Raw genomic sequence first — 11,472 nt, 5'->3', positions numbered from 1 at the left:
GATTTCTCACTTTCTATCTCTGTCTTCCCAGCAAGCACACACACCCCATAGCAAAAATCTCTCTCAAAAAAGGAAATATAGTTTTATAAACATAGTGCTGCCTGTGCATGTAATGTTTATAAAATCTACAATAGTGTATAGTCATGCCCTAGGCCTTCACATTCACTCACCAACTCACCCAGAGCAATTTCCAGTCCTCAAGCTCCATTCATGGTACCTTCCCTATCATGATATACCTCTTTTTTTAGGTTTTTGTCATAAAACACATGTAGTATCCAGAGAAACACTGAGAGAAAGTGAGAAATCACTCCCTGCAGGGGATGACCGTGCTTCTCCTCTATTCTCCTCCTGAGAATTTGGGCATGCACACACACATGCCTGATGTGGTTTTCAAGTCACCAGATCTGGGACTCAAACTGCAGTCAGCCATGTGAGAGTCCAGCATTTTAACCATCATGCCATCTGCAGGCCTCATCTTGTGTGTATATGTGTATATTTATATGTGTGTGTGTGTGTATAGTATTTTTACTGTACTTTTCCTATGTTTGCACATTTCACATTATAAAAATAATTTTTTTGGAGAGATTTTTTCGCTATAGAGCACGTGCGCTCACCAGACAGACAGAGAGAGACACAGAGACAGAAAGCGAGAAATCACCACCCCGGGGGGATGGTCACGTCGCAATCCCTTCTCCTCCATTCTCCTCTCGGGATCTTGGGCATGCGTGCACACGCGCCCGGCGTAAGTTTTAAGCCACCGGATTCAGGACACGAACCGTGGTCGACTACGTGGGAGCCCAGCGACATAGCCATTATGTTAACTGCTGGTTCCCTCACATTATAAAAATAATTTGACATGGTGTTACAACTGCTTATAATATTCAGTACAAGGATATGCCACACTGGTTTATAGCCTAAGAACAACAGCTACATCACATGCCTTCATATGTAGTAGGCTATACCACATAGGTTTGTGTAAGTACATTCTATGATGCTTGTACAATGATGAAATTGCCTTATGACACATTTCTCAGAAGGTAACTTCCTCATTAAGTGATGCATGACTGTGTGTGTGTGTGTGTGTGTGTGTGTGTGTGTGTGTGTATGTGTGTGTTTATCTCATGCTATGGAAGTGTTAATAGAATATAACTGCTGCTTGCAAATCCCTAAAATGCCCTTGACACCTCTTCAAGCCCCAAATCATACTCCTCACACCCCAAAATAAATTATGATGAAGGGAAAGTTAAAAAGGAATGATACAACAGTCTTAACCAAATATAGTTTAAAAATCTTACTTTTGATAACATTTTATTAAAAATGTAACTATCTGGACATATTGCTACAGAACTCTCCCAGAGCTTTGGAAAAGTAATGTGACAGGGAAACCCTGAAGCATAGTTTCAACAGCCTCACAGGTTTAGGGCTCTGCAAGCTCCTTACAGGATCCACACAGTGCATAGGACCCTTGCTGACTCCAGGAGTGCCTGATATTCTTATGGCGGCATTGGAGACCTGTGTAGCACCTACCAACCTCTATACAACACTTGCCTGGCTAAGTATCTCTGACTACCCGGCCTCGGTCAGAAGATGGGGCAGGCCTTGTGGGGCAGGATCTGTAACATCTACCCACGTTCAGTTACTTTCATATAAACCTTTTGGATTTTCCCTTATGGAGAAAAACATTCAACCACTGTGCTAGAAAACACTGCTATTGTCCACAGCTCTAGCAAAAGACTATTATTCCAACATTTGCCCAGTTTGCTAAAACATGCTGAGGCCAATCGGTATTTCAGCCTTGTTAATTTTCCCATCACTCTCCTCCTTTTTTCTCTCTTGCAGCTCCCTCTATGCCTCAATCACATCTTTGAACCTTTTAAGCAGACACTGTAAAGCTGGTTACTTTATCCCCTTCAATCCCTGCAGGTCCTTGCTTGGAAATATTTTTCACATGAAGCTTCAGGCCTCATCACACCCCAGCCCAGGGCCCCAGAGGATCCTCTAGGAATCTTACTGCACATGTGGGAATTTGAAAGTGTTTTGATTCAGATTCACTAGAATTACCTTGATCTCCTATAGTGAATTTTTTTTTTTTGAGAGATTTTCACTGTAGGGTGTGTGCGCTCGCCAGACAGACAGAGAGAGACATAGAGACAGAAAGCGAGAAATCACCCCCCAGGGGGGATGGTCACGCTGCAATCCCTTCTCCTCCATTCTCCTCTCGGGATCTTGGGCACGCATGCACATGCGCCCGGTGTGAGTTTTAAGCCACCGGGTCCGGGACACGAACCGCGGTCGACTACGTGGGAGTCCAGCGACATAGCCATTAAGCTAACTGCTGGTTCCCCTCCTATAGTGAGTTTTTACATAGTCTTCTCAGCTGTTTCTCCACAACCCGGGGGATCCTGAGGGCAACCTGAAGAAATAGAGCTGTGTCCCCAGTTGACAATGTCTGTGCACTAGGAATTTGTTGGGAAGTAGCAACCTGCTTGATGACAGAATCAGTGCAAAGTTTCAAATTCTCCTTTATCATCTTCTAATTATTTTGAAAATAATAGGGGTTAGGTAAAATAGGGAAACTGCTCTCTAGATCTTTCTGAAAACTTAGAATAAACTATGGTGGTTAGGGGGTGAGGGGTAAGGCTTAAAGCAAATCCATTCTATCTACTTCCCCAAGGAGTATATTGTTGCTCAGGGTTCAAACCACACAGATCGCTGAGAGTACCACACCTCTGCACACTGCCTTGAGCCTCAGGACAACCTCTCACACTCAACGGGGCCTGGGTACCCACAAGAGCATCATAAGAGACCACCACAAAATAAGGTGCAGTTGAGGTTGTGATGATTATGCAACAGTCTTCGCAACAGTCTTCTACAAGAAAACACCTTAAATTATGGTGCCCCCTCAAAAATCTAACATAATTACTTAATATATTTTATGATTCTCAGCAAACACATACACACACTCACTCTCATAGACTTTCCTAAATGAATTAAAGGAAATAATAAACATGTAGATACTAGAAAGAAGTCTGGCACATTTTAAGAGCTAAATATATACTAGCTATTATTGTGTTATTAGGAATAGAGCGCCCATAAAATGTATTCATAATTTAACAACGCACATTTTAACAAGTCATAACCATTGATGGATATTAACTAGTAACTACACTGATTACCCTAAAGTCACAAATATTCAAAATACCAACCAGCACCAAGGCATTTGACAACACTGCATTTTTTGGTGTAATTAATATCTGAAAGGTGTGTATATTATATAGGGCCATCCTACATATATTTATTTATATATGAATCTGTGCATATGAATATATATGCATTATATGTCAGGATTATTAGCTTTATTTCCATTGCAAAAAGAACACACTTTTACTGCAAATAATTTGAGGAAAATTTAAGAACATAATCCCTTCTAAATTCATCTCTCCAGGAGTTAACACTGTTCATATTTTGATCTATGCTTTTTAGATTTCTTTCCACTTATATACATACTTATTTCCTCTCTAAAAAAATTTGAAACCATGATAAAACAAAACTCTGTAACCTGTTCCCCAAGTACATTATTACTATATCAGGAAATATTTTCCTATTTCACCAAATAGTTTTCTAAAACCTATTTTTTAAATTAAAGTTTATTTCATGAGAAATAGAAAGACAGGTTCTCTTGAGAGGGTCTATGCCATTCATGATCCTTCCCTGACCTCCTAGTCAGCCAGAGCTGCAGGAATGTACATCCATGCCTGTGTGTTTAGGTCAACCTAGGATCCAAACTCAAGCCTCCCATGTGGTTCCAAATCACACAGTGGTGCTTACCACCTGTGCCACTGTATCTGGGCCACTAAAGTCAATTTTAGTGGCTGCTATGCTACATACCCTTAAGTTACTAATCCAAATTCCTTTTATTTATTTTTGCTGTTTTCATATTTTATCATGTATAAAGCCAGGAAATAAACTTTTGGATATTGTTACATTTATTTCCTACTATCATTTTCTTTCTTTCTTTTTTTTTTTTTTAAGAGGTTTTCGCTATAGGGCGCAAGCGCTCGCCAGACAGACAGAGAGAGACAGAGAGCAGAAAGTGAGAAATCACCCCCCAGGGGGGATGACCATGCCACAATCCCTTCTCCTCTATTCTCCTCTCAAGATATTGGGCACGCACGCACACGTGCACAGCGTGAGTTTTAAGCCACCAGGTCCGGAACGCGAACCACAGTCGACTACATGGGAGTCCGGCGACACAGCCATTATGCTAACTGCTGGTCCCTCCTACTATCATTTTCTAATAGTTGAGCTTCCAGAGTCAAAGGGCATGCATGATTTTTATATACATGCAGTCAACTCACCTTCCAGAACAGTGTTGCAATCAACACTGCTATCTGCAATGTGTAAGACTGCCCCTTTTCCTTGACTTCTCACCAGTACCAAGTATTATTACTGTCTTTGATCTTTATCAACTCAGCTGGTGAAATGCAGAAGCCAATTATTCTAAATGAGCAATCTAAATATTAAATGAAGGTGTTTTTCATCAAGTGCCCATTGACATTTCATTAGTAAATTACCTGTTTATGTCCTTCATTCATTTTATGATTGGGATGTTGATCCATTCTCACATGTAAGTCTCTTGGTATGTAAAAGATATTAAACTATTTTCTGTTATAAATATTCCTCTAGTTTCTTTTTACCTCTTAATTATTTCTAATGTATACATTCTAGTAACTAAAATCTATAAATAATTTTCTGTTCTATTAGAACTGCATACACAGAATATATGATACTGTAGAAGAAATATTCATCTATAAAATTTTTGGTTTCACTTCTTAAATTGTGAATTCAATTAAATTTTACTTCCATGTAGAAATAATTTTAATGCATGGTGTGGCATATGCATCTAACTTCATTTTATTTTACTTTTTTTAGGTTTTTGGCATAGGGTGCATGCACTTGCTGTAAAGCAAGAGACAAACAAAAATAGAGAGAAGGAAAGTAAGAAATGACCCCCCCAAGGGGGGGGGTGGCCACACTACAATCTCTTCTCCTCCATTCTCATCTTGGTATTGTGGGCACGCAATGCACATGTGTATTTTCAAGCCTCCAGGTCCAGGACTCAAACTGCAGTCAGCCATGTGGGAGTCCAGCACTGTAACCTCTATGCCACCTACTGACCTCTCTATTTTAAAGTACTTTCATTATTGTTCCAGCATCATTAAATAATTCATCTCCTCCCTATCAAATATGAAATGCCTGTATAAACATGGATCTACTGATCTTTCTATTCTGTTCCATTGATTTGTGTGTCTAAATACTTCCATACCAACACATTGTAATTTTGATGGATACAAACATGGAGTATTAGTAGTAATGTTAGGAATTAGCTCAGGAAATAGATTATCTGAGTTTAAATCCCTGTCCTACCCTTACTAGCTGCATGGCTTTCAGAAAGCCTGCTAATGTCTCTGTGGCTTAATTTCTTCATCAATAAAACAGGGATAATAATCATCTCCTCATAAAATTGTTGTGAAAATTAAGATGAGTTTATGGATATAAAGTAATCACTTTACTTGAACAGTGCCTGACACACAGAACTCAGTAAATATTACCTACTGTATCCATTTCCTAGGGCTGCTATAGCAAAGTATCACAGACCGGATGGCTTCATCAAGAGAAATGTATTGTCTCACAGTTCTGGAGGCGAGAAACCAGAAATCAAGGTGTCAGCAGTGTTGGTTCCTTTGGAGGGCTGTGAGAGAGAATCTGTTCCCTGCCTCTCTCCAGTTTCTCATGGTTTTCTGGCAAGTCTATGTTCCTTGGCTTGCAGAGGTATTACTCTAATGCAAGCCTTCATCAACGTGTGGATTTACTCATGTGTACATTGTCTTCTGTCTTTGTGTCTCAATGCCCCCTTTTGATAAAAGACACCAATTACCAACCATACTGGATTAGGGTCCACCCTAATGACCTCACCTTAACTTGATTAAATCTTCAAAGACCCTATTTCCAAACAAGGTCAAATTCTTAGGAACTGGGGGTTAAAATTTCAAACATACCTTCTTTTGGAGGATACATTTCAACGCAATAACAGCTACTATTTATCATACAACTTTAATATGGAATGATGAGGGTATCAGACAATTTAGTCTTAATAATGACTTTAATATCAATGTTTCTAATTTTTCATGGAAAATGATATTAGCTTTTGAAAAACTTGTTTGTTTGGCATTTTAAGAACTTCTCTCAGGCCAGACAGGGACATGGTGGTTAAGGTGGCTGGATCCCACATGGTTGACTGCTCGGTTTGAGTCCTGGACCCAGCAGCTTGAGAAATACATTGGGAGCATGTGTGTACATAACCAAAATTCCAAAAGGAAGAAATAGAACAGTAAGGATTATGGTGTGCAAATTCTCCATAGGGGTGCTTTCTCACTTACCCTCTTGAGGTAAAAAGTATACACACCCTCCAGCAAAAAAGAAAAGAAAAGAAAAGAAAAGAAAAGAAAAGAAAAGAAAAGAAAAGAAAAGAAAAGAAAAGAAAAGAAAAGAAAAAGAAAAGAAGAAGAAAAGAACTCATCTTTTAATTTCTAGTTGACCAAAGCATTTGGCTTATTGGGTTGCAAATTACGTTTTTAGAAATGCATTCATTCATTCATTCATTCCGTGAAAGAGACAGACATAAAGAGGGAGGTAGAGAGACAAGAGAGAGTGAGGCACCCAAGCAGGGTCTTCATGCTATGATTCATCCCCAGCCTTAGCCAGTCCAGATCATGGCAATTCATAGATACAGGCAGACCTTGGGATGGGAACCAAGGACCTTCCCACACAGCTTTAGCTTCATGGAGCACTGCATTATCACTATGCCACCATGACTGTCCATACTTGCTAACTTCTAAATAAGTGAAATTTTGTCAAGCACTTCCTGGAGACTACTGAACTAATCACATGGTTTTCTATTTTGATTTATCCATGCAACATTAATTAATTTCCTAATGTTGAAATTTCCCTGCATTTCTAAGATAAATCCTATTACAGAGTAGTGCATTATTTTTTTAACATTACCACAGATGCAGATTTACGAGTTTTGTTGTTTTGTTTTGCTTTCGATGCTTGCATTCATCTTCATTTGTATAGTTGTCCTCCATACTCCCTGGACAAATTTCACAACCAGACTTCCTTTACTTTCTCAGGAAAATGATTTGTCGTTCAACACTAGGTACCCTTCTTCAATCAGTGTATCTCCTAGAAACTACTTCAAGAATGAGGCACAAGGGTGACAGCTTTTTTAGTATCCAACCTGTTTCATTTCAGTATGTACATGTTTTCTTGTCATGTCAACTCATTTCAAAGAAGACAAAGTGATTAGCCTCCTGTGTTCATATCTGCCTTCTTTTCCAGAAGCCTGGGCCCATTGCATATGCTTGCATGAATCACCCATCGAGGTAATGCTGATTGTTTCCATAGTCCTTAGATCCTTAGTACCCAGTTCAAACACCAACTGCATGTGCTCCATACAATAAGTGTTACTTAGCAATAAATAAGAACTATTGATATATGCAATGTAGATGAGTGTCAAATGTTTTATGCTAACTGACAAAAGACAGATTCAAAAGGCTACATACTACATGAATCCACTTATCGGGCATTCTGAAAACACAACAGATCAGCGGTTACCAAGAGTTCAGGGGAAGGGAAGAGACATGACAACAAAGAGACATCGTGAGGGAATTTAGTCAACATAAAATAAGTACTTATTAATATATATAGGTAAGGGTACGGGTGAAACAAAATTGGCCATGAGGTAATAAATATTGAAGCTGGGCAATAAGGGTCCATTATGTTATTCTGTATACTTCTTTGGTATATGTTTGAAGCCTTAAAATACGCAGTTTAAAAAAAAATAATAACCAGCAATAAACACACAGCTCTGAATTTGTGTGAGGCAGAGCCCTGGAAAACATGACCCTTGGGTACCCTTTCCTACTCTAATTATCTGAATGCTTAGCCCTCTCTAAATGTCCTACTTCATGAATGTGCTACCCAATGACTTAATAAACCAAGAGATAAAGAGAAAAGAGAGAGATAATTAAGGAAACAGAAGCAGCACAAACTTTGGCCATCCAAGTGAAATGGCTGTGCTAATGTCTTTGTTAATGTCTCGTGGTCACAGCAAAGAGGAAATCCCTCCCAAGATTGTAGACTTTGCCAGTTTAGGGCCTCACCAGGACCCCTGCTGCAATGCACAATGTGCCTGAAAATCTGAGCTGCCATTAAAAAAATACGCACTTACGGTGTTACTCAGAGGTCCCATAGTGTGACCGTTCCACTTCTCAGGAAGCACTCTGAGGCTTGACCAGGGTATAGGTATGATGACCTGTGGGTTTCTCCCCTGCCAGTGGGGAACTAAGCTTGGAGGTTCTCTGAAAGATTCTTTCTGGTCTGTATAAAAGCTTTGGATTGGAGTCCTGGCTGTTCCCCTGGGTCTGAGAAGGCTGCCCTATGAGGTAACGCATGTCTACCTGTAGAATGGACCAGATGATCCCATGCACTCCAATCTGTGCAGCTCAGAGTAGGAGGCAGCCCCCTTAGGAATATCTTTCACAATAGGACTGCAGTCTTACTGCTGGAAACTGATGAAGCTATTTTCCTCACTAAGGTTCATGGTTACCAAAGGTAGATCCAAGAAAAGTTGAACAACCAAACAAAGATCTCTTGCTTCCTGCCTTTCTATCATCATGAATGGAAAGGAGTTCACCTGTGCTAAGGCACCTGAGAGGTGTGGCAAGCACGACTGTCCCCATTTCACTGACAAGTTAACCATCTCCAGAATTCACACAGTTAGTAACACAGCTGATGTTTAAACCAGGTTGGGGTGTTGTATGAAAGGAGAGAAGGTTAACACCCCCCTTGACAAGGATGGAAGAGGCCCTCGGGCCTTACAAAAGACCTACAGAAAAGGCATTGCAACCTACTTCGTGGCATCTAACCAATGTTTCTATAAAACTACAGTGGAAAACACTGGTGAAACTCTGGGAGACATTGGGGTAGGCAAGGACTTCTTAAGCAAGACCCCTAAAGCACAGGCAATAATCCCCAAAACAGACAAGTGGGATTACATCAGATTGAGAAGTTTCTGCATAATGAAGGACACAGTAAATGCGTGTGAATCAACAACCCTCGGAATGGGAGAAAATTTTTGTAAACTATGCCTCAAATAAGGGACTGATAACCAGAATATGCAGGGAACTCAAGCAGCTTACCCGGAAGAAAATGATTAACCCAATTAAAAGATGGGAAAATGAGCCGAATAAGCAAGCCTCTAAGGAAGACATACAAACAGCCAAAGAGCATATGAAAAAATGCTCAACATCCCTCAACATAAGGCAGATGCAGATCAAAACTACAATGAGATACCACCTAACCCCAGTCAGAATGGCGTAGATTAAAAAAACCTTAAAACATTAAAACATCCTGACAGGGATGTTGTGAAAGGGAAATTCTCATGCACTGCTAGTAGAAATGTAAGATGGTTCAGCCACTGTGAAGAACAATATGCAAGACCTTCAAATAGAACTACCATATGATCCATCAATTCCACTCCTGGGTATGTACCCAATAGACAGGAAAACAGTCAGAAAAGTGCTTACACAACTATATTTATTGTGGCGTTATTCATGATCGCTAAGACATGAAACCAACCCAAATGTCCACAAACAGATGAATGGATTGAAAAAGTGTGGCACATATACTCCATGGAATACTATTCATCAGTAAAAAAAACAGAACTCTGGCATTTGATAGAAAGTGGACAAACATGGAAAATTTATTGCTGAGTGAAGCAAGTCAGTCTATGAAATAGAGGCATTGTATGTCTCCACTGAGCATATACCAACTGTCTACACTCTATGGTAGAGATTGAAAGACTGGAGGACCTAAAAGCATTGAAAATTGTTATGGACACTGGGGACAAAGTGGAAGGAGAGTAGGAGAGTGGAAGAGTGCAGGAAGGGAAATTTGGGGGAAAATGGAGAAGTAAGACATTTGTAGGACACAGATATCGTTTATTGGCCTGTTGGTGATGACATCATGTATAGTATTCTCAACTCGCCTGGTGTGTGGTGTATATCATGTTGGGTAAAATCTCTTTAAAACCTAAATGATGTATAGCAATTTAATGTATAAATAATAATAATAATAAACAGGTTGGAGTGGGGGATGGAGAGGGTTAACTCTCCTCCTCATCATCCTATATGAAAAAGAATGTCCAATGTACTGCACACACCTCAGGAGGATGTATGAACAGAGAACTCTTATTCATCCATCCTCAGTCATGTAGGAACTGCTCATTTGATTGGTAAAACTTGTCACTGCTCAGGTCACGGTGGTTCAGAGGTTGATCTCTCTCCTTCTACTGCATCTTTGCCCACATGAGTTCTGCTGCCCAGGCCTTTTGATCTGTTCCCCATCTCCTTCCAGTCTAGGTACAGTAAAAGCCCATCTGGGCAAGGTAAAACTCATCATTCTGTATCTCAAAGACCAGTACTAAGCTGTAAGCCAGTACTGCCTGGGCATGCAATAGAGTGAGAGAGTAGGTAAGGGAAGAACCCCATGTTAATAATGATGAACTTCCCAAGCCCTGTCCTCCTGCCTAAGAAATGCCTCCACCCTCTGAGTTCCAGGAAACAGCTTACTGCAAAGAAAATGCCCTTCACCACACTGCTTAGGTAACACTTATGGAGTACTCGTTACCCAATGACAAGGCCACACGCAGACCCTCAAATTGTTTCAGAAATGGCTATTTGAGTGGCTTACACTAGCCAATCTGGACAAACTACCCAATAACATGACTTGATCAAATTTTAGCCAGGCTTCTTTCCTCCCCACAGACACCTGCAGGATACTGGTCAACCATAAAGAACACTCCCACTTTAGTTCATCCACCAGGCCACCTGCTCATCATCACCACTCCAATCATTCTCCCCACTGTAACCATTCTCTTCTTATTGCAGTGGTCCTCCTTGAGAAAGTCTTTCTTACTATTATTTGAACCTCAAAAATTTTTTGAAGGACAGGAGGAGCACTGTTTCCAGGCCAGGAAGAAGGGCTACAATGTTTTCTCAAGACTTCAGCACAGTTTATGAGGTATGCTATAGTCAGGGGCTAGCAAGTGCTTGTGTGGATTAAAAGGACTGGCACTTGATTCTGGGTTTTCTGTATTTGTGCTCCATCAGTAAGATCTCTGAGGAGAAGCTGGACAAGCAGGCAGGACTTGGTGCCCTAAACATCTAAACCCAGCCTGCCTCACTCTCTTAGTCTCATTCCACTCCTTATCATCAAGAGAAGCCCTCTAGCCCATTCAGTCCAACCCACACAGCTCAATAAAGAGTAAGTTGAGAGGCCAGCAGGTGGCAGGGTGGTTAAGGAGCTAGAATCCCATATGCCAACCATGGTTTGATTCCTGGACCTGGA

The 11,472-nt window shown here is 40.5% G+C and overlaps 1 protein-coding gene and 1 non-coding gene across 2 annotated transcripts in view; one reads left to right on the top strand and one right to left on the bottom strand.

The window, feature by feature from the left end:
* The window catches only part of PTPRT (protein tyrosine phosphatase receptor type T), a 1,472,724-nt gene that overhangs the window by 905,646 nt on the left and 555,606 nt on the right, over positions 1–11,472 (bottom strand). The window lies entirely within an intron of this gene.
* Positions 8,876–9,001, top strand: LOC114007685 (U6atac minor spliceosomal RNA). Its single transcript, XR_003549275.1, has one exon. It is a non-coding gene; the product is annotated as a U6atac minor spliceosomal RNA (small nuclear RNA).

This window comes from Tupaia chinensis, unplaced genomic scaffold (genome assembly GCF_000334495.1).
Source record: "Tupaia chinensis unplaced genomic scaffold, TupChi_1.0 Scaffold000216_1, whole genome shotgun sequence".
Lineage (NCBI taxonomy): Eukaryota > Metazoa > Chordata > Mammalia > Scandentia > Tupaiidae > Tupaia > Tupaia belangeri.
The sequence above is the reverse complement of the archived record's forward strand: the minus strand, read 5'-3'. Positions and strand labels throughout refer to the sequence as shown.